The sequence below is a fragment of the Balaenoptera acutorostrata genome, chromosome 8, assembly GCF_949987535.1.
Source record: "Balaenoptera acutorostrata chromosome 8, mBalAcu1.1, whole genome shotgun sequence".
In the NCBI taxonomy this organism is placed as follows: domain Eukaryota; kingdom Metazoa; phylum Chordata; class Mammalia; order Artiodactyla; family Balaenopteridae; genus Balaenoptera; species Balaenoptera acutorostrata.
Genome location: NC_080071.1, coordinates 77570643 through 77593540, shown reverse-complemented (window position 1 = coordinate 77593540; position 22898 = coordinate 77570643).

Here is a 22898-nt window from a genome sequence, read left to right as displayed (position 1 = left end):
TGCCCGTTAGATTTGAAGCTGTGAAAGAATCTGAAACACACTGATGAGTGAGACCTATTTAGATATTTGCTAAAATGAGACAGTTTCAGTTTTGCTATTGCTGATCTCATCAGAAATGATTTTTTGGCCATACTAGTTGTCTTGGCTCTGAAACGCCAATTAATGAATTAGTATAACAAATGACTTGGGTCTCCGATTCTTATAGACATTTCATAAATGGAAGATTTGACAGTGGACTTGATGAACATGAAATTTCATGGTACTCATTACCAGAGAGGATACTGGTTTCTTTCCCCAGACTCCACGCCTAATTTTTGTGAGTAAAGAATCCAGAAAAATGTGGTCTTCACAGGAAGCATTTGTGGATTTTTGCTGTGTACCCATTTAGCACATTGTATTAGGACTTGGGGGAATGTACAATACCCACAACTCTGTACAATACAGCCTGCTCTACAGAGGATAATCATAGAACGGTAACACGGGAAGGGCTTTCTTCTAGTCAAGGGGTTTATAATACTTTTTAACATTAGAACTTTTTCTTCAAATGTATCCTTTAAAAATATATTTTAGGGCTTCCCTGGTGGCGCAGTGGTTGAGATTCTGCCTGCCAATGCAGGGGACACGGGTTCGAGCCCTGGTCTGGGAAGATCCCACATGCCACGGAGCAGCTGGGCCCGTGAGCCACAACTACTGAGCCTGAGCGTCTGGAGCCTGTGCTCCGCAACAAGAGAGGCCGCGATAGTGAGAGGCCCGCGCACCGCGATGAAGAGTGGCCCCCACTCGCCCCAACTGGAGAAAGCCCTCACACAGAAACGAAGACCCAACACAGCCAAAAATAAAAATAATAAATAAATAATAAATAAAAAATTAAAAAAATATATATATATATTTTTAAAGCTGTACATGGACATATTCTAAAGGTTCAAATAGTCCTATAAGGCTTAGTGTAAAAATGACAAGCTGACTTAGAATTAAGCCTTCTTGAGTCTGCTAAATCCTTAGTGTCTAATTTCTTTTCGCTATTGTATTGCTCTTTATTCTGTTGGTCTGCGTGTTTTTGTGCCTTAAAAAATCCTTTTCTTGTCATTTTAAAGTTCTGGAAAAGATCAGACAAATAATTATGTCTACTCTGTCATGATTTACCAAAAAGTCAATATAATCTTATTTTGAATCTCTAAGTCCTGAAGACCTCCTCTGTATTAGGCACCCATCTCATCCCTTCCAAATCCACTTGAATCATCTCCCTCCAACATTCAAAAGGCTCCTTGAAACATCATTTGAAAAACCAACACTATAATCCAATCTCAGCATTTCATAGATGTGGAAACTAAGTCAAGTAAGTAAAGTGAATTGTCTGAGACTGCATACAGGGTAGTAGGCAGATTTAAAGCCATGACACACATCCCCTTCCTCCTAGACAGGTCCTCTTTTTATTATACCACGTTGCCTTTATTTAATTGAGGAAACAATGAAACTTCTGCAGACATTATGATACTGGTCTATTTCATCTATTGATTCATCATTTATTCTTTCATTAAACAAATTTTGATACCTGCTCTATACTAGGTATTGTGCTTGATGCTGAAGATAAAATAATAAATATAAACCACCATAACCTCTTTCTTCCTGGGGTTCACATTTGAGGATGCAGTGGTCATTTTCTGGCAGTTTGCAGGCCAGATTTGGGCAGTATATGTGCTTTAATTGGTCTGAACATTGTTTTATGAATGCATAAATTCATTGACAATATTCAAAGGTTGAGAGTATTATATTAAAGGCAATCTGGCAGTCTGGCTTCTCTTGAGGATTATATTGTAGATCTGGAAAGACTAAGCCTTGAGATCCACCTGAGGTCAGTAGACTGGGGTGAGATATTGCAGCCCTTTTTTTCTAAGCATATACCTCTGTGCAGCTCAGTCCCCAACAGTCCATTTCCCTCTTTGATATTACCTGCCCTACCACTGTAGAAATTGGAGTTTTCAACTTCTTCCCTAGTGATTCTTAAATTATGTTTTGTGGAATCTTAGGAGTTCTGATGAAGTTCTAAGCCAATCAGGTCACAGGGGTTCATAAGTCAGGCCTAATGAATTCTAACAGAAAGACTGCGAAACTCTTCCCTGCTTTACATACTAGGCATTCATTTAAAGCTTCTTTTTCACTAACTGCAGGAGGAAAACACAATTGAGTTCCACTCTTTTACAGTAAGTGTTTTGGTAGATAATATAGACACTAATCATTATAAAAACAGGAAAGGAATCAAACTCCAGTATTTGATGCAGGCTTCATGGAAGAAATATGGCTGGAATTAACCCATGAATAGGCTAGAAAGGAGAATTGAAGATGGAAAGAAATAATATATATAATGGTGCAGCAAACATAACAAGCAGCATATCTCATAAGAAAGTGTTTGCTAAATGCATCAGGAGTACCCTAAGATATGTTAATAATCTATAAATAAACAGTTTCTAATTGCTAAGTTATCTTTGAAAACATAATAAGAACATTAGGAAAACCCCACCGATTTTATTTACCATTGTCAGCTAAATATTCACATACTTCTTTGAATAACCGTTCTGCTTTATATGTAAATACAATAAAATAAGAGCTCATTTTCTAGGGAGCTTGGTGAAAGGATGCATGTATCTAGAAAAGAAAGTATGACTTTATTTCAAAGAAACACAGACTCAGTAAAGACCTGGTGAATAGTTGGTCAATTTTAATTAAGATGAATTTGTGTGTTAACACTAATACATAACCACTCTTGTTAGAAGAAATGAGATATGAAGTATATTTGTATTTTTATATTTTAAAAATCAGATTTCTCAGATGTTTTAAAGATTGAGGACTGTTTGGTTGACTGTTGCTTTGAAATGTAAATATTATTCTCTGTTTTTACACTTTTAGCATTTAAATTGTGAGGTCTCATATAGAGACAATTGCTTATCCCATTAGAGGCTCGATTTTTAAATATTGAAATCTGCCTGCATAGCAGTTTGTCCTTTTAATCCTTCTTTTCATTATTTCCAGGGCATAGTATAGAACTATAAAGGATTTTAAATCACTGTCAACTCAAAAAGTCCATAATCGCAATATACCTTCTTCTACCTCTCTACCTATCTATAGTTATCTCTATAGGTAACTATAGAGAAATATAATGAGTCTATTTCATGGATTCACCCAAGTTTTTATAGTGATATCTGCATTTAACAATTTACCAAGAAGTTCACATGGAGATGCTCATTTAATGATAAGCCTCACAACAAACTTCCAAGCTAAAAATAGTACCTTTGTTTTATAAATACAAAATTAAATTTCACAGGAACTAAATGACTTATTCAAAGTTCATTTTCTGGCTCTGACTTGGGGTCTTAACGTTCCTTGCTAAGTAGGTGTTGAAAGTGTAGCAATCCCATAATATTGTTAAAAGGACAAAATAAAAGAGGAAAGTTTTAATATAGAAATTAGTAGCTGGTAGGGGCTTAATTCATGCTTATAATAAGTAGTAAATAGTAAGAGGATTTGAACTAGGTTATTCAGGTGTTACATTTGATTACCTCTCCCACTTCCTATCCTTTGATGTTGCAAATGTGTTACAGAATCTGGGAGTGTGTTTAGATTGAACAGGACCCAAAATTGCAGTCACTCATGCCTTGTGGTTTACTGAGTTTTCCAGGGAACTGATGGTTACAGATCGGACCCACAAGTCCCTTGATGCACGTAATTTGTTTTACTTCACAAAAGTTCTCCAAGTGTTTGTTCATTTGCAAGAAAACATAAAATAATAAAATATATACTTCCAGGCTATAAATGATCATCTTACCAAAAATCCTTTGCTTGTCTGAATACCTTCAATACACTTTCAACCCAGTGGTCATACATTTTTTGCAAGGTCACCTCTGAAAATGCGATGCTTACTACCACCTGGGGTCTGTCCACCCCATCTTGGATGGTTTTGACTATGGAAGGGTGTTTATTAAATTGGCTGAAAATTCTATCACAAAGCTTCCACCCATTGCTAGTTGGAATAAATTACATTTCTCTTCCTAATGACATTCTTTAAAATTTGAAGCCGTTACACTGATGGAGCAGTCACTCTCTCAAGCAAATTATCCCCAATTCTTTCAATCATTCCTCTTTAGACCCGGGCAAAAGAAGGACCTCACCTTCCTGATCATTTTTCTCTGAATGCCCTCGAATATATCCTTATCATTTTTGATATTAAATGTCCCAATCTGAGTGGAGTCCCATAAGTGTGATCTGAACTGTTACCTTTCTCATGCCAAGAACAGTTGTATACTTTCATTAAGGCAGCCTGGTAGCAACTACTGTTGATTACCATTATGCTTACATAAGTCAACTCATTTGTGTCAGCTCTAATCCTCTTTCTCCATTTTTTAACATTGGCACTTCCAGGGGACACCTCTCCACTCTTTTACTCACACGATGAAGATTTAGAGATGCAAGGCATCACAGATAATTAGTCCTAGGGTTACAAAGTAGCCCACAAACACACTAGATTTAGTGTACACATGTTTAAAAACGAGTTGAAGCCCATCTCCAGGAATGACATACATTGGCATCTACAGTAGGGCAGAAAGACAATGTATAATTCTGATTGGGTGCAATCACCTGGAGTCAAGTCTTTACCACCTATTTAGACAGAGCTTGCTTGTTCCTGGTTCTCACACCCAACTCTTAACTGATTTTCATCACCTTCCTGCTCCCTAAATTAAGCAAACTGATAGTGGATTCAAGGGCTTTCTTCTGATTTCCCTCTACCTATTCAGCTTTCCTCTCATTATTCCCAACACAAGGAAGCTTTGATTCTAGCTTCACTTTACCTAAATTTTCCTTCCAAGATCTCATCCACTCCTGTGGCTGAAACATCGTCTATAAACTGATGACTATAAAACTGGCCACTGTCTCAAACTCCAGACTAGTCCTCCAAGTTGTTCCTCTTTACTTGGCCATTTTTGAGTCTGTTCCTCTTCTCTGTACATCTGTCCCTCCTCAACCAAGTCTTACTCTTATCAACCGAAAAAAAATGCACGACCTAAAAGTTGAGAATTATGTTTTATTCAGCATACAAACTCAGGGCTTAAGCCTGGGCGACAGCCTCTCAGAGAGCGCTAAAGGACCGCTCCGAAGAAGGAAGGAAGGAGCCAGGATATGTAGGAATTTTTGCAACAAAAACCAGGTAGTCAGAACCTCAGAAGATTACCATTAATTAAACAAAAACCAGACATCTCAAGTTAATGAATTTAGCACTTTTCTATATATGGAAAGATGCAAGAGTCTGGGCTCATTGAAATCATTCTTTTGATAGGCATCTTAGCTATGGCTATCTAGGGCCAGTATCCTGTGGTTTTTTTCCATCCTAAATCCCCTCAGGGTGCATAGTCAGGGCGGCTGCAGTGACTGATGGCCACAACATCCATTGTTTACTGATACGGCAGGTGACATTCTTTGTCCAAACTCTGCTCATTCAGAACGGTCTTCCAGATCTCCATCTGCTTGTCGTCATCTCTGCTTCTCCAGAGCAGCTCTCCAGGATCCTCCACTGCCCTACCATCTCTGACTGGACTTCTGCTCTACATCTCTTCTTGGACATCCAGAATGATCCTCCCAGTTTCACATGTGCCCTCATCATTTCTGTGTCTGTGGCTCTGCTCTGCATTTCTTCCTTTCCAGGACAGAAGTTCCAACTCCACTATCCTAGCTTCCTTCATATCCCTCTCTTCCTCATTCAATACCACCTTCCATTTTTGTTCTTGAACCCAGTGCTTTTCAAGTTTGGATCCCAGAGCAGCAGCAGCAGCCTCTGCTGGAAACTGGCTGGAAATGCAAATTCTTGTGTCCTGTCACAGGCAAACTGAATCCCAAACTCTGGGGGTGGGGCTCAGCCATCTGGATTTAACAAGCTTCCCAAGTGATTCTGATGCATGCTAAACTTTGAGACCCACTGCTCTCCAATCCACCTGTTCTCAGCCTTGGCTGACATCTGAATAACCTGAGGAGGTTTTTTAAAGATATTCATGTCTGGGCACCACCCCAAACCTATTAAACCAAGTTCTCTGGAGGTGAGGCCCAATTATATGCATTTTTTAAAAAGCTCCCCCGGTAATTCTAATGTACAATCAGGGTTGACTTTAATCTGCCAAGATGTTTCCTGTTATTAGGCATTTACTTGGTCTCTCTGTCTGGAAAGGTCTCTTCCCTGTTTCACATGTCTTGTTCTTTTTTATTCTGCAGGTCACAGCAAAATTGTAACCTTCTCAGAGAGGCCTTCCCTGTCCATCCTTACTCCATGAGCACTTTCTCCTTAAATATTTTCTTAATCCTACTAATCTCTAATTGAAGCTATTTTGTTTAATCATTCACTTGCTTATTGGCTCCACTAGAATATCAACTCCTAGGAGAACAATGATTTATTTTCAAGGATGAATCCCCAGCTCCCTGGAAAAGGACTGGGTCCCTGGTAGGGACTCAGTAAATATTTATTTTATAAAAGAACAAACACCAGACAAACACAACATGCTGTTTATTCCAAACTCTGTGCTTTCGATGGACTGATTTCCCTTGCCTAAAATTTTGTTCTACTTTCATTATCTTTTATCTTATGATTAGTACCATTCCCACAAAGGGCCAGAACATCTGCCTCAATTCTTTACCCCCTAGGAGCTCTTTCTTTCGTGAAGTCACATAAGAGTTTATAACATTACTTAACAATTCACTTTTTTTTTTTAATGTACCATGAATATTTGCTTCTAATGTAAGTTCCTGAAGCACGTAGACCTAGTTTGGGGTCTCCTTCTCTTTGGTCCATAGTGTGGATGGGTTATGCTACTGGGTACACACGAGTAGATACTTTCTGAAGTGAATTGACCTGAGGAAGGAAAAAGCTTTCAGTCAATAGTTTTAAAAGCCAAGGGACCATTGAAGAGAGAGAGAGAGAACAGATACAGGAAAGAACATCTGGTTCAATATAGAGAATGAATCTTAAAAAAAAAAACAAAAACACGAGGGGTGGGGCATCTAATGCATGTCTGTGTATTGGGAATGCTGTTTCCAGTTGCTCCTTCTTTCTAGTCCAGCATTTTCAAAGACCTAGGTCTGTATAGATATCCCCCCTGCCCCTCAGTCCTCCCTTCCCTTTCTCTCTTAAACTGCATAGAACTCTCAAACAAGCTTTCACATCAGGGAATGCTGGGAAGCCACAGGCAGCCTTTCCTGGCAAGTAAGCTGCTACAGAAACTCCCCTTTTATGATGTTACATTATCAATATGAGAGCAATCAAAGACATCAGCTGGAAATCCCCCAAAACTGAGCAGGAACTGAGGGGCTCATACACTGCTCCTTGAAATGTCTTGCTGGGTGACCAGTAGGGCTCTTCAGAATGAATTAACACGCCAATCCTAAGAGATTGATCTGTTCTTCTTGAGGAGGAAATGCCTGCTGGCTTCAGCTGGACAGAGCTGGTGTGAGGACAAAACCCTCAAATGATGATCTAATACGGTGGAATTAGGATGCTTTCATCTTCCATTAGTCCCGGCAGAGTGTTTTCATTTTGTGTACCTTAGATTTCTTAATGAACCAGAGATAGAATTATTTAGACATATTTACTCTTAAGCATACAGTTTTATGTTTGAAGATCTAGGCTGGGCCCCAACAAAACTGTTAGAGGTTTGGTAGCATTTTAACTCTTTTGACTTCGACTTCTTTCTACAATCTGAAAATTCAAGAGGTTTCTTAGTTCTTAAGAATCAAGAGAGACGTGTATTTGCGTTTTATTTATTTCCCCTCGTCTGCATTCTTGCACTAGCTCTCCCCTCCTTCCTTTACACTCCTCCATCCAAGGAACCAACACTCCCCAGTGTTGCCTACTGGTTGTCAACAACCCTTTCCTCATTCACACCTGCCCTCTCCTATAATCTCCCAAACTTCAGAACTTTCCTCTCATCACCTTCCTGGGTCAGTTTCCTTAAAGCAAGGATATTTGCTAAAGCTAACTTGATAAAATAATTTGTACTCTGTTGATGACCTAATGTGTTACCTTTCCCAAGTAATGGATTTGCTCAAGAAGCCTATGCACCACAATGAAGAGTAGCCCACACTCACCACAACTAGAGAAAGCCTGCGCACAGCAACAAAGACCAAACGGAGCCAAACAAATAAAAATAAAAATAAAAATAAATAAAATAAATTAAAGAAAAAAAGAGGTGTCAAACTATAACTCAAAGATTATAGACAGGAATTTCTAGCAGTATTGGAGACCAGAGAAATACAGGGAAAATTTGGACAGTGGGCAAGGCAAGCCATGTTGTGGTGGTCTCAGTCACAACACAGGGGGCCACCTCGCAGAATAGACCTAATTAGCATAATCCAATTTACCATACTCCATGCACAGCACCAATGCATAATTCTTCGTGCACTCCTGGAGCTAGAGTCAATGCCCAAAGCCTGACATGCAGTGTCTGAGGACTGGTCATAGTGCAGCAGTGAAAAGATAGATCTTTCTAGGTTCACAGAGAGGGAATTCATAAGAAAGGGAGAAAGCGAAAACTACCAATTTGGAGACCTACAACATATACTTAGTCTATATTCTGGATGCACTTTAACAAACAAACAAAAAAAATCTATTGAAGTAATTTATAAGGAGTGCCTTCAGGTAGAGTTCAGTTCAGTTTAACATATTTATTGACTGTCAATACAAAATTAATAAAGATAATAATAAATGACTAATCAGCAATGCTGAATTAGCACTTACTTTGTATCATGCATTCCACTAAGCATTTTACATGGATTATTTCAATTACTAATTTCATCAACTTTGTTGTTTGGTAGGCAGTGGTATGTTAGTTAACTGGCTCTCTAGGAAGAAAAAAATATGCCCTGATTTGTAGCATTTGCTGATTGCCATGATGGAAACAGTCCCAGCATGAATTATTTCAAGCCATCAACAGCTCACAAAATTTCTGAATATATAACAGTTGGCCCACAAAATTCCTAACTATAACAATTAGCTCTCATCACAAGTAGAAGCTGATTCCAGCACACCACAGGTGGAAGGTAGTTTTTTGTTTTTTTTTGTTTTTTTTAGAGTATAGTTGATTTACAATGGTTATTTTCAGGTGTACAGCAAAGTGATTCATTTATACATATACATATATCCATTCTTCTACAGATTCTTTTCCCATAAAGGTTATTACAGAATATTGAGTAGAGCTCCCTGTGCTATACAGTAGGTCAGTGTTGATTATCTGTTTTATATATAGTAATGTATATTTATTAATCCCAAACTCCTAATTTATCCCCATCCCCAACATTTTCCCTTTGGTAACCATAACTTTGTTTTCAAAGTCTCTGAGTTTGTTTCCGTTTTGTAAATAAGTTCATTGCAGCATTATTTACAATAGCCAAGACATGGAAGCAACCTAAATATCCACCAACAGAGGAATGGATTAAGAAGATGTGGTACATATATACAATGGAATATTACTCAGCCATAAAAAGAATGAAATAATGCTATTTACAGCAATATGGATGGACTTAGAGATTATCATACTAAGTGAAGTAAGTCAGACAGAGAAAGGCAAATATAATAAGATAGCTAAAAAACAAATGATACAAATGGAAGGTACTTTTAATTCTCTCTTTGTTAGGGTGACAAATTCATCTCAGTTTGTCTGGGACTTTCCTGGTTTTAGTATTGAAAGATCTGCATCTAGGGCACCCCCTCAGTCCCAGGCAAACTGGGATTGTTGGTCACCCTACCAACCAAGTAGGAGGAAACTGAGACTTAGAGAATTTAGGAAATTTGTCCAAGATCACACAGGTAGTAAGCAGCAGAACTGCTGTTAGGACCCTGGAGTTCAATTACAGTGAGCCTGTGAGCTTCACTGCAGCAGAGATAACGCCTTCCATACTTCAGAAAAGAAGATCAGTCATGAGTGCACAACTGATCATAAAAGAGATGACACACACAGGCACACAAATACACACATTTCATAGAAAATGGAAAAACTAGGGTGTTCTGTGGCACAATTAGGCATATTTTACATAAATGAAAGAATGGACTACAGGCTGCTTATTTTGCCTAACTCAAAAGTTGAACTCAGTCTCAGTTTACTGAGATCCCCCAAAAGGAACTTTCCACCATCTTCTAGAACCTGCACTAACGTCATTCCATATAAATCCTACACATTACACAATGGCCTTAAGTGGAGCCAGGGTCCACTTTTTAGCAGACATCCACAGCAGTACAACCAATGCTACATCTTTTAACAACCTAGGAAATTTTATGTGGGAAAATTTACCTTTAATGATGCACTGTTGAATACAAGCTTCATTAACTATAACACAATCCTTCAATTTAGAAAATCATTTCAATGATTATTCCTGAGTATCAAGATATTTATATGAAAATTAGAGCTTTTTCCCTCCTAAACTGAAACTCATGAAGTTTAGTGTAGCCTTTAATGATAATTGCCTTCAAGAAGTCTCATGAAAAATGATGTTCCAGTATTTGTTAAGTAAAATAAAGTTTTGTTTGGAAACTTCAAATTTTGCTTTTTCATTTCTGATATAGGTTTTATTAAAGGTCATCTATAAAAATTCAAATGATTTGTTTACATTATAGTGAACATCTCTTTTAACCTAATAGACACTTTTTAATTGATAAAATATATTACCTACTACATTGAGATGAGTTATTCTGATTTTGTAAAATGCCATACCATTCTGAAAGCATTAGAAGAGTGCAAAATGACATTAATTCACAATAAGCAACGTTCCAGAGGAGTTGGTTCAATAAGAATATATACATATGAAAAATAGTGATTCTCAACACCCATGAGCTATCTTAATTATCTTAAAAGCTTCCAAGAAACTCTTCCCAAATACTCTTTAAAACAAAACAAAATAAAACAAACAAAGAAAAAATCAAGTCACACACTCACCTTATTAACTTTGAAAAATAAGAATATGCCAAATAGGGCTGTGTGTGTGTGTGTGTGTGTATGTGTGTGTGTGTGTGTGTTAGGAAGTGAAGGAAATAGGGATGCTTAAGTTGAGGGTCACAACATAGTAACCAGAAATAGATTTAAATTTCATTTCACAGAGGACTTTATGTCCCTGAGGTCTATTTCATGCTAAAATTGCATGAATCTACTAGAGCAAAAGGGATTTAGAAAAAATCTTATACAATACTGGATCTAACCCTTGGGAAAAACATCATCTGTCCCAAGTGGGTAGCAAAAGAATGTAGGTGAGGGACATGACAGTGAGGAAACCTGGGAAGAAAAGAGTGTCTCTCCACTATAAATCAGCAATTTTGTGTTTTGCATAAGGAAGGCATCTGCTATTTCTATTTGTTTGTTTTGCCTAGGGGCCGAGAATTTAAATTGATATCACTGACCTTACATGCTTGATTTCAGAAAACATGGAAAGATTGGAAAACACAAGATACTGTCACCTTAAAAGGAAACTTAACTGTCCTATTTCTGGGATGATTCAGGATCAGTTTTACCTGTAAACTACAAACAACTGGATGTTCTAAAATCAGAGATTATGACCTGAGTTCTGATTTGGGATTTAGGGTTAGCGTCACCTCCAAATTTTATACAACTTTTTCTGGGAAAATTATTGAAATATCTTACCAATTTCTTATCAAAGAAACTCAATAAAATTTAAGAATCTCTGGTAGAATCTCTGGTATATAATCTCATCATAGAACTCAGTATTTATGTATCCTTATTACATACTTGATTATTTAGAAGATATACAATGAAGTTATAATAAACCCTAGTCACATTTTTGCCATATTTTAAGCTATGCTAAAGAAGCTTGTCAATTAAAGCAAATGAAATGAATCTAAATTTGAGAAATTCCAAAATAATCATTTAAATATACCTATTGTACATTTTAATGATATTTAATGATATTCTCAAACTGGACTAGTAACATGTCTCCAAGACATATGCACAGTTTGTTTCTTATAGTAGCAGAGCTGGCCTTTGGTCAGAATTAATCATCTGTATAACATGATTTTAGGGAAGTTATCAAGATAGACCTGAGCCCACAAATGCCCTATTACGTTGCTGGGCTGGAAATTTTACCACTCAGATCCATTCTTCTATCCCGACTTCCTTTGTTTCATCTAAACTGTAAATATCCTTAGGGAAAAATCATTGCTTTAACCCCCATTATTCATCTACCGTAACCATAAACAAGATCATGGAAGTCCCATGACCTCTCATATTTTGAAAGGGAAGAGGGAAGGGACTCTTGAACACAAGGGGAAACAAAGTTTCCACTGAAAAAGAAAATAATTATGAAAGTGTAAGCCAGAAATGCTAAAGATGGTTCTCACATGTCATTCATCAACATTTATATGTCACTTATAATTAACAGAAAAATGCATCGAAAACAAGAGCACAGATGCATGGTAAGGATGGTATCTTTAATATGCTGGGGCAATATAAGTGCCAACCTAGAAATCTATGTGCAGATAAAGTACCATTCAAGGTAAGAGACAATAAAAAGATTTTGAGATCCACAAAGGTTAACAAAATCTACTATTGATAGACTGACACAATAAGATAAACTAAAATATAAATGTCAGGAAGAAAAAAAATTAAACCCAGAAGAAACGAGTGGGATATAAAAAATAAGAAATCTACTAAGGCTGACAAATTTTCTTACAAATAGACAATCCTTATTAAAAGAACTAAAACTCAGTGAGAATTTTAGAATTCAGAAGAAAGAGGATGTAATAAATAACTGTGACTGAAGAAATGTAAACTCAATAAATATTGATTGTAAAAATCATTATAATAATAATAATGACAAAACAATGGTTGTCATGAGATTTAATAATAAGGTGGAGCTAAAATATAAGCCAATAGTAAATGAAGGAGGAAAGGGGTATTTGGAGAAAAAATTTCTACAGTTCTTGATTTGTTTGAAAGAAGTATAAAGACATAAATTAACTTTAGAGTTTCTTAAATATATACATTAAAAATTTAAGTGTTTAAATTGAGGTTTAACTAAAAATGTCCTCTTTTTTAGTTCCCTTCCCTTCCTTTGGTGAACAATAAAAGCCTAAAGCAGTGAGAAGGAATAGAGAAAGGTAAATGTCTATGCTGGAGTCAAGGCAGCCACAGTGACCTAGAGTGAAATTTGGAACCCAAAGAGGGTGATGAGGACATACATGGCTTATGGCTGCCTGGCAAGGGTAGGATGAGGAGGGATGTCCATGCAGGAGGTGGCCTGGTGTGAGGTGTTGAGCAGACTTAGGAGGTTGTCCACATGGGGCTGGGGGAGTGAGAGTGATGTGGCAGTGGGTGTGAAACCTGAGCAAGTGTCAGAGCTCAAGTGTAGTGAGGAGAATGCCAGTGCAGGCGGGAATGTTCAGTCTGAAGAGTGGAGCACAAGTGATTGAGATGGTGTCTGCATGTGTGAGCAGCCTAGCACTGAGTGTTGAACCCAAGCAAGTGTGGAGGGCCTCTACACAGAAGGAGCAACCCAGGATGGGGTCATGAGGCTGAAAAGAGTGCCCATACAAAGGGGTGGTTCCAAGTGGTGTTTCAGAGCACGGGCAGGATGAGAAGGGTCCTTTCCCAGTGGGGTATCCAGCTTTGGGGGTTGGGGCCTCATCAGAGTGAAGAGAGTGCACCCAAATAGTAGTGGTGGGAGTGGCCTGGCACAGGACATCAGAGCCTGAGAAGAGTGAGGAGAGTTTCTGCTCAGTGGACAGTACAGGAGCAGTTATGTGAGAATGGTTATAAACAAGGGGACTGACTCAATACATAAATATATTAAGAAGAGCAGGAGGTAGGTTTCTCACTTTTGGAGAAAGGAGTTACGAGTACAGAAAAGAAGAAAACTAGAATGAGCTTTGTGCTACTGGTCTGGAATTAGAAGTATTGTTTTGAATATGTGGTTTTCAATTTATAGAAATAAATATAGATGTTTATATATGTGTATATAAATGTGTGTGCAATATATATATATGTATGCAATAAATATGTACACAATAAATCATATATATATACATATATACTTACATCTATCTCTCCATATATGTATTTGTTATAGCTCTGCCCCATAGCAGCAACACTCCAATAGTAATGAGTACTCCAGGAATTCTGATTTTTGGCTTCTAAATACCATTGTCCATTAATAGAACTAAGGATCCTTGGAGAAATATCTCATTCCAGAAAACAAAGATATGCCAAAAGAATGATGGGGACATCTCAAAAAGACATGGGAACTAGCCTGAAGAGGATCTCACTTGCCAAATCTGAGGTAATTTATGTACCAAAATAATGATAGTAGCAGAACAATGTATAGCTCTAGTAGAGAAAAGGAAATAATATAGATAGTACAAATCACACACAAAAAAATTAATAGGCATCAGAGAAATCAAAAGTGATTCTTAAAAAGCAAATCAAAAAATAATGCTTTAAAATATAGAGTTTGAGGGGGGAGCTTCAAGATGGCGGAAGAATAAGACGTGGAGATCACCTTCCTCCCCACAAATGCATCAGAAATACATCTACAGGTGGAACAACTCCTACAGAACACCTACTGAACACTGGCAGAAGACCTCAGACCTCCCAAAAGGCAAGAAACTCCCCACTTACTTGGGTAGGGCAAAAGAGAAAAGAAAAAAGAGAGACAAAAGAATAGGGACGGGACCTGCACCAGTGGGAGGGAGCCATGAAGGAGGAAAGGTTTCCACACACTAGGAGCCCCTTCGCGGGTGGAGACTGCGGGTGACAGAGGGGGGAAGCTTCGGAGCCACGGAGGAGAGCGCAGCCACAGGGGTGCGGAGGGCAAAGTGGAGAGACTCCCGCACGGAGGATCGGCACCGACCAGCACTCACCAGCCCGAGAGGCTTGTCTGCTCAGCCGCTGGGGCGGGCGGGGCTGGGAGCTGAGGCTCGGGCTGCGGTCGGATCACAGGGAGAGGACTGGGGTTGACGGCGTGAACACAGCCTGAAGGGGTTAGTGCGCCACAGCTGGCCGGGAGGGAGTCCGGGAAAAAGTCTGCAGCTGCCGAACAGGCAAGAGACTTTTTCTTGCCTCTTTGTTTCTCGGCACGCAAGGAGAGGGGATTCAGAGCGCCGCCTAAACGAGCTCCAGAGACGGGCGCGAGCCGTGGCTATCAGCGTGGACCCCAGAGACGGGCAGGAAACGCTAAGGCTGCTGCTGCTGCCACCAAGAAGCCTGTGTGCAAGCACAGGTCACTCTCCACACCGCCCCTCCCGGGAGCCGGTGCAGCCCGACACAGCCAGGGGCCCGTGACCCAGGGACAACTTCGCCAGGAGGACGCACGGCGCACCACAGGCTGGTGCAACGTCATGCAGGCCTCTGCCGCCGCAGGCTCACCCCGCATCCTTACCCCTCCCTCCCCCTGGCCTGAGTGAGCCAGAGCCCCCGAAGCAGCTGCTCCTTTAACCCCGTCCTGTCTGGGCGGGGAACAGACGCCCTCAGATGACCTACACACAGGGGTGGGGCAAATCTAAAGCTGAATCCCGGGAGCTGTGCGAACAAAGAAGAGAAAGGGAAATCTCTCCCAGCAGCCTCAGGAGCAGCGGATTAAATCTCCACAATCAATTTGATGTACCTGCATCTCTGGAATACATGAATAGACAAAATCTGTAAAAAATACAACCACATGGAGGCTAAACAATACACTACTTAATAACCAAGAGATCACTGAAGAAATCAAAGAGGAAATCAAAAAATACCTAGAAACAAATGATAATGAAAACATGACGACCAAAAACCTATGGGATGCAGCAAAAACAGTTCTAAGTGGGAAGTTTATAGCAATACAATCCTACCTTAAGAAACAAGAAACATCTCAAATATACAACCTAACCTTACACCTAAAGCAATTAGAGAAAGAAAAACAAAAATACCCCAAAGTTAGCAGAAGGAAAGAAATCATAAAGATCAGGTCAGAAATAAATGAAAAAGAAATGAAGGAAACAATAGCATAGATCTATAAAACTAAAACCTGGTTCTTTGAGAAGATAAACAAAATTGATAAACCATTAGACAGACTCATCAAGAGAAAAAGGGAGAAGGCTCAAATCAATAGAATTAGAAATGAAAAAGAAGTAACAACTGACACTGCAGAAATACAAAGGATCATGAGAGATTACTACAAGCAACTCTATGCCAATAAAATGGACAACCTGGAAGAAATGGACAAATTCTTAGAAATGCACAACCATCTGAGACTGAACCAGGAAGAAATAGAAAATATGAACAGACCAATCACAAGCACTGAAATTGAAACTGTGATTAAAAATCTTCCAACAAACAAAAGCCCAGGACCAGATGGCTTCACAGGTGAATTCTATCAAACATTTAGAGAGGAGCTAACACCCATCCTTCTCAAACTTTTCCAAAATATAGCAGAGGGAGGAATACTCCCAAACTCATTCTACAAGGCCACCATCACTCTGATAGCAAAACGAGACAAAGCTGTCACAAAGAAAGAAAACTACAGGTCAATATCACTGATGAACATAGATGCAAAAATCCTCAACAGAATACTAGCAAACAGAATCTAACAGCACATTAAAAGGATCATACACCATAATGAAGTGGGGTTTATCCCAGGAATGCAAGGATTCTTCAATATATGCAAATCAATCAATGTGATACACCATATTAACAAACTGAAGGAAAAAAACCATATGATCATCTCAATAGATGCAGAGAAAGCTTTTGACAAAATTCAACACCCATTTATAATTAAAACCCTCCAGAAAGTAGGCAAACAGGGAAGTTTCCTCAACATAATAAAGACCATATATGACAAACCCACAGCCAACATCGTCCTCAATGGTGAAAAACTGAAACCATTTCCACTAAGATCAGGAACAAGACAAGGTTGCCCACTCTCACCACTATTATTCAACATAGTTTGGGAAGTTTTAGCCACAGCAATCAGAGAAGAAAAAGAAATAAAAGGAATCCAAATCGGAAAAGAAAAAGAAGAGCTGTCACTGTTTGTAGATAACATGATACTCTACATAGAGAATCCTAAAGATGCTTACAGAAAACTACTAGAGCTAATCAATGAATTTGGTAAAGTAGCTGGATACAAAATTAATGCACAGAAATCTCTTGCATTCCTGTACACTAATGATGAAAAATCTGAAAGTGAAATTAAGAAAACACTCCCATTTACCATTGCAACTAAAAGAATAAAATATCTAGGAATAAACCTACCTAAGGAGACAAAAGACCTGTATGCAGAAAATTATAAGACACTGATGAAAGAAATTAAGGATGATACAAATAGATGGAGAGATATACCATGTTCTTGGATTGGAAGAATCAACATTGTGAAAATGACTCTACTTCCCAAAGCAATCTACAGATTCAATGCAATCCCTATCAAACTACCACTGGCATTTTTCACAGAACTAGAACAAAAAAATTTCACAATTTGTATGGAAACACAAAAGACCCTGAATAGCCAAAGCAATCTTGAGAAACAAAAACGGAGCTGGAGGAATCAGACTCCCTGACTTCAGATTATACTACAAAGCGACAGTAATCAAGACAATATGGTACTGGCACAAAAACAGAAATATAGATCAATGGAACAAGATAAAAAGCCCAGAGATAAACCCATGCACATATGGTCACCTTATCTTTGATAAAGGAGGCAAGAATATACAGTGGAGAAAAGGCAGCCTCTTCAATAAGTGGTGCTGGGATAACTGGACAGCTACATATAAAAGAATGAAATTAGAACACTTCCTAACACCATACACAAAAATAAACTCAAAATGGATTAAAGACCTAAATGTAAGGCCAGACACTCTAAAACTCTTAAAGGAAAACATAGGCAGAACACTCTATGACATAAATCACAGCAAGATCCTTTTTGACCCACCTCCTAGAGAAATGGAAATAAAAACACAAATAAACAAATGGGACCTAATGAAACTTAAAAGCTTTTGCACAGCAAAGGAAACCATAAACAAGACCAAAAGACAACCCTCAGAATGGGAGAAAATATTTGCAAATGAAGCAACTGACAAAGGATTAATCCCCCAAATTTATAAGCAGCTCATGCAGCTCAATATCAAAAAAAAAACAACCCAATCCAAAAATGGGCAGAAGACCTAAATAGACATTTCTCCAAAGAAGATATACAGATTGCCAACAAACACATGAAAGAATGCTTAACATCATTAATCATTAGAGAAATGCAAATCAAAACTGCAATGAGATATCCTCTCACACAAGTCAGAATGGCCATCATCAAAAAATCTACAAACCATTAATGCTGGAGAGGGTGTGGAGAAAAGGGAACCCTCTTGCACTGTTGGTGGGAATGTAAATTGATACAGCCACTATGGAGAACAGTATGGAGGTTCCTTGAAAAACTAAAAATAGAGCTACCATACAACAGAGCAATCGCCCTACTGGGCATATACCCTGAGAAAACCGTAATTCAAAAAGAGTCATGTACCAAAATGTTCATTGCAGCTCTATTTACAGTAGCCAGGACATGGAAGCAACCAAAGTGTCCATCAACAGATGAATGGATAAAGAAGATGTGGCACATATGTACAATGGAATATTACTCAGCCATAAGAAAAAACAAAATTAAGTTATTTGTAGTGAAGTGGATGGGCCTAGAGCCTGTCATACAGAGTGAAGTATGTCAGAAAGAGAAAAACAAATACCGTATGCTAACACATATTTATGGAATCTAAAAAAGGAAAAAAAAAAATGGTCATGAAGAACCTAGGGGCAAGACGGGAACAAAGACACAGACCTCCTAAAGAATGGACTTGAGGATATGGGGAAGGGGAAGGGGAAGCTGGGACAAAGTGAGAGAGTGGCATGGACATATATATACTACCAAACGTAAAATAGATAGCTAGTGGGAAGCAGGCACATAGCACAGGGAGATCAGCTTGGTGCTTTGTGACCACCTAGAAAGGTGGGATAGGGAGGGTGGGAGGGAGGGAGACGCAAGAAGGAAGAGATATGGGGACATATGTATATGCATAACTGATTCACTTTGTTATCAAGCAGAAACTAACACACCATTGTAAAGCAATTATACTCCAATAAAGATGTCTAAAAAATAAAAATTAAATAAATAAATAAATAAATAAATAAAATATATACAAAGCTCTAGGAAAAATAATATAAAAGAGAAAAGAGATGACACCGAGAAGCAATATTAATATCATAAATGTGCCATAATTTCAAATACAGTAGAGATTTAATTCCAGAGATAATTCTGTGAAAAAACTAATGTCAATAAATTTACAAACATAGGTAAATGTACAGATTTACCTATAAAATTATAATTAGTTATAGTTTATTATATAATATATATGTAAATTGATTAGACAAATGATAACAGAGAATTGAACTTATAGTAAATTACCACCACCCACATTATACATACCTTTTCTACACACACACACTACAAATAAACACCAGTTTCAGACTTTTTTATTGGCAAGTTTCACTGAACTTTCAAGGAACACATGATTTCTGTCTTATTTGAAATGGCTCAAAGAAGAAATAAAGAGGGATATCCATCCTTTCGAAAGCATGAGTCTAGTTTAATCTTTGATACCTAAATCTGGTGCAGATTGTACAAGCATAAAAATATAAACTAATATCATTGTAAACATAGATGTAAAAATCTAAATAATAAATTAGGAAACCAAATTCAACAATTTGTAAAAGCATAATGTGTTATGATCACATAGGAACTATTAAAAAAATAGAAAAATGACATTACATGGCATTATATTAGTGCAATTCATACATTAAAAGACTTAAAAGTAGAAAACACCATCATTTCAACAATCATAGAAAAAGCAGTGTTCAATTCAATACTTATTCCTAAATACTCATACTTGTTCAATTTCTTATGGAGATTCCTTATTAATTCACAACTAAACTTTAAGGTTTTGAAAACATGGTATGAAATCAGTACATGGCAGTTATCCAGAGACTACATGAAGTAGTCGAGAAATTAGTGTTCCAAGAAAATGCCCCTGGTGAAAAGAAATCAGTTTGAATCTTCAGTCTGTAACTCCTTCAAATGATCTAAATACTGTTTTTCATAATAAAAGTCCCAAACGAAAATCATGAATTACCAATATCAAAAAGGTGTGACACGGTCAAGGAAATATGTCCTTGGAAATAGTTACAAGGTTAAATAATAAAGTAAATTTTGCTGATTCATAACTTTATTCTCTGTTGTGGGCAAATGGTAAACATTTGCTTTGGAGAAAATGCCTATCATTTTCTCATTTCTTTAATTTGATTCTGTAGGTGGTCTGCTCCAATTGCTAAGCTTGGCACTGGTAGTTTAGTTTCTTTTAAGCCAAGTAAAACAGACTGAGGATAGCTAAATTGACGAAAAATAATATACTATGGTATGTTCACAAAATATCACACTTTCCAAGAGTTATAATAGTTATATTGTTCATTGGAATATATTCATATGGACCTAGGGCAGAGAGAAATAAGGGATTTTCACTTGAAGCAAGGCACTGGAAATACATTAACATCAAAACCAGGAGCGAAAGATGCTCCCGAAAAATATGTTCATGCAGCTGGTGGGTACAATGAATATTCACGTTGGCATTCCTGATTGCTTAGTAATTCCAAATGCTGTTAGGATTAGAAATAGTTTAAAGGTTTGAGATTTTTGGTCCTGGCAGATTTGGTGGTGAGAGAGTTTTTTTAATAAAAAAAGGAAGGAACAATAAATCATCAGGAGGTGAGAAAAAAAGGGCACCTCTAAACGGTTACTAATTTGCCATGTTAGGTTGTGAAAGCACCTGTATATCTCCATGTCCAAATATATTGGGAAAAAGAAATGTTCTGCTCAAATCACTCAGTGCAATTTGCTGAGAAATCATTATCAGTGGGCCCTCACAAGAACTAATCCAATCTTTAAGGGGCTCTCTTAATGTGTTACTCCCTCTTTCAGCCATTGATAATTTTACAACGTTTCAATGGATATTGACAAAGTCAGGGCTAGTGGAATATTTACTCGGAGTACTGGGGAAACACTCAGTAATTACGGCAACATAGCAGTTAACCTCAGTTAAAAGGAACCTCCAGGACAAATTTGGTTTTCTGATTTTTGACAGTCAATTGCTTCTACGCTTTGTGAGAGTGTTAGTCAAATTTGAATCGCCCATGTCACTGGCAGCAAATTCATGTAGCTCGAGATTTGTTTCTGAGTCTTCCTGTCACTAAACAGTTATATAAACCTTTCTGTGTACTTCGTTCCAAGCTATGAAAATCTCCATCTGGAAAGAAAGTTTATTTTATTTCCTTTCATTTTATTTTTTAAAATTATCTTCTTATAGTGTGTAGGCAACATATATTTTCAACGCTCTGAATTACTTTCTGAGGAATTTCAGTAAAAGAAGAAACAAAGAAACATGTTAACATTTTCATAGCATTACAAACAAAGTTTCCAGAAAGAAAGAAAACTATCACTCCTAAAATGCTATTAAACCCAAATGCTTCCCTAAAAAGCAAGAGTTCTCTTTACTATAACATCACATGGGACAAAATAGAAGGCCCTACACAGCTCGAATATACACCAAGCCTTTGGAATTCCAAATTCTAGAACCATCCATCCTCTTATTCAGCCCTCGGTGTTTCCATAATGCAAGAAAATCCTTGGGGTGGTTGATGGTGGTGGTTAGGTGCCATGATTATACAATAGGACTAATAGTCCATAGCTTGCATAAGCAAGTGGATGACCACTTGGTTTATCCAATTACATCCTTAAGTCAAACCAAAGAGCTGGACCAAACATAGGGCCAAGTTAATTTGCCATTTTAATGATAAAATCAGGTTAGTCTCCTACTGATTGGAATTGATGTATGCTGCACAGATTTATTTGTCCCTCAACTGTCATCCAAGGAGTTTAGCAACCTTTTCCCTTTGCCCACCCCAACCCCAATCAATAAGCTTTATTTGAAACCATTTATCTATATATATAGAGAGAGTGGTTTTCTCTCAGATGCTAATGAACAATTCATTCTGGCAAGAAAGACCAACACAAACAACCCTTAGGTAAAGTTCCTGCTTCCTAATGAACAGAGCTCCTGGGCTCCAGGTTGCTGTGTCAAGTAAATGACTCCACAAGCCCAAAAGCTCATTACTGGCTTGAAATAGGCTTAGCCTCAGGCATCTGTGGCCCTATTCCCATCATTAAGAATCTTCTGTCTCTTATTGCTTTCTCCCTTTTCTATTTAAGAGGCCAGCGAGACACTGGTTTCCATCCTGCTCCACACCTGTGAGCCTATTATTCCAGATTTTACCATGTCCCTACGTTCCACCTTGCGTTCCCTACTTTTTTTTCTAACCTACATAAAATTAAGACTCTCTCTCAGGTCAGTGACCCTACTTTTGAGGTTCACTAGTAGACCTGTACCAGCTGGGGACTTTTAACCTTTTTACTGTCTCACAAAGTCCACCACAGAGGGTCACAACCTTGTCGGGAATTTGCTCCTTTCATGTCTGGGCACCAGCAAAACTGACGTGAGTTTAATAAGGAAATGCAGAGCTGAGTCGAAATTGTTTCAGAGAACGTGGAGGGGTCCATTTAAAATACTTCCCATCTCTAAGTCACATATGTTACGGGACTCCTGGGAGAGTCCAAATTTTGGACAAGTCTTATGTCAGTAAATTAGCAAATAACTTGTAAAATATTTTATTTTTCTCTATAAAGAATATGGAGCTTTCAGAACCCAAATCTGTTTTGGTTTTTCATTTAGTGCTAATAATATTTTATTTTAAGCAAGGTATTAATTCTTGTTATGCTACCTATTTATATATATATTTACATCCACAGACATCACG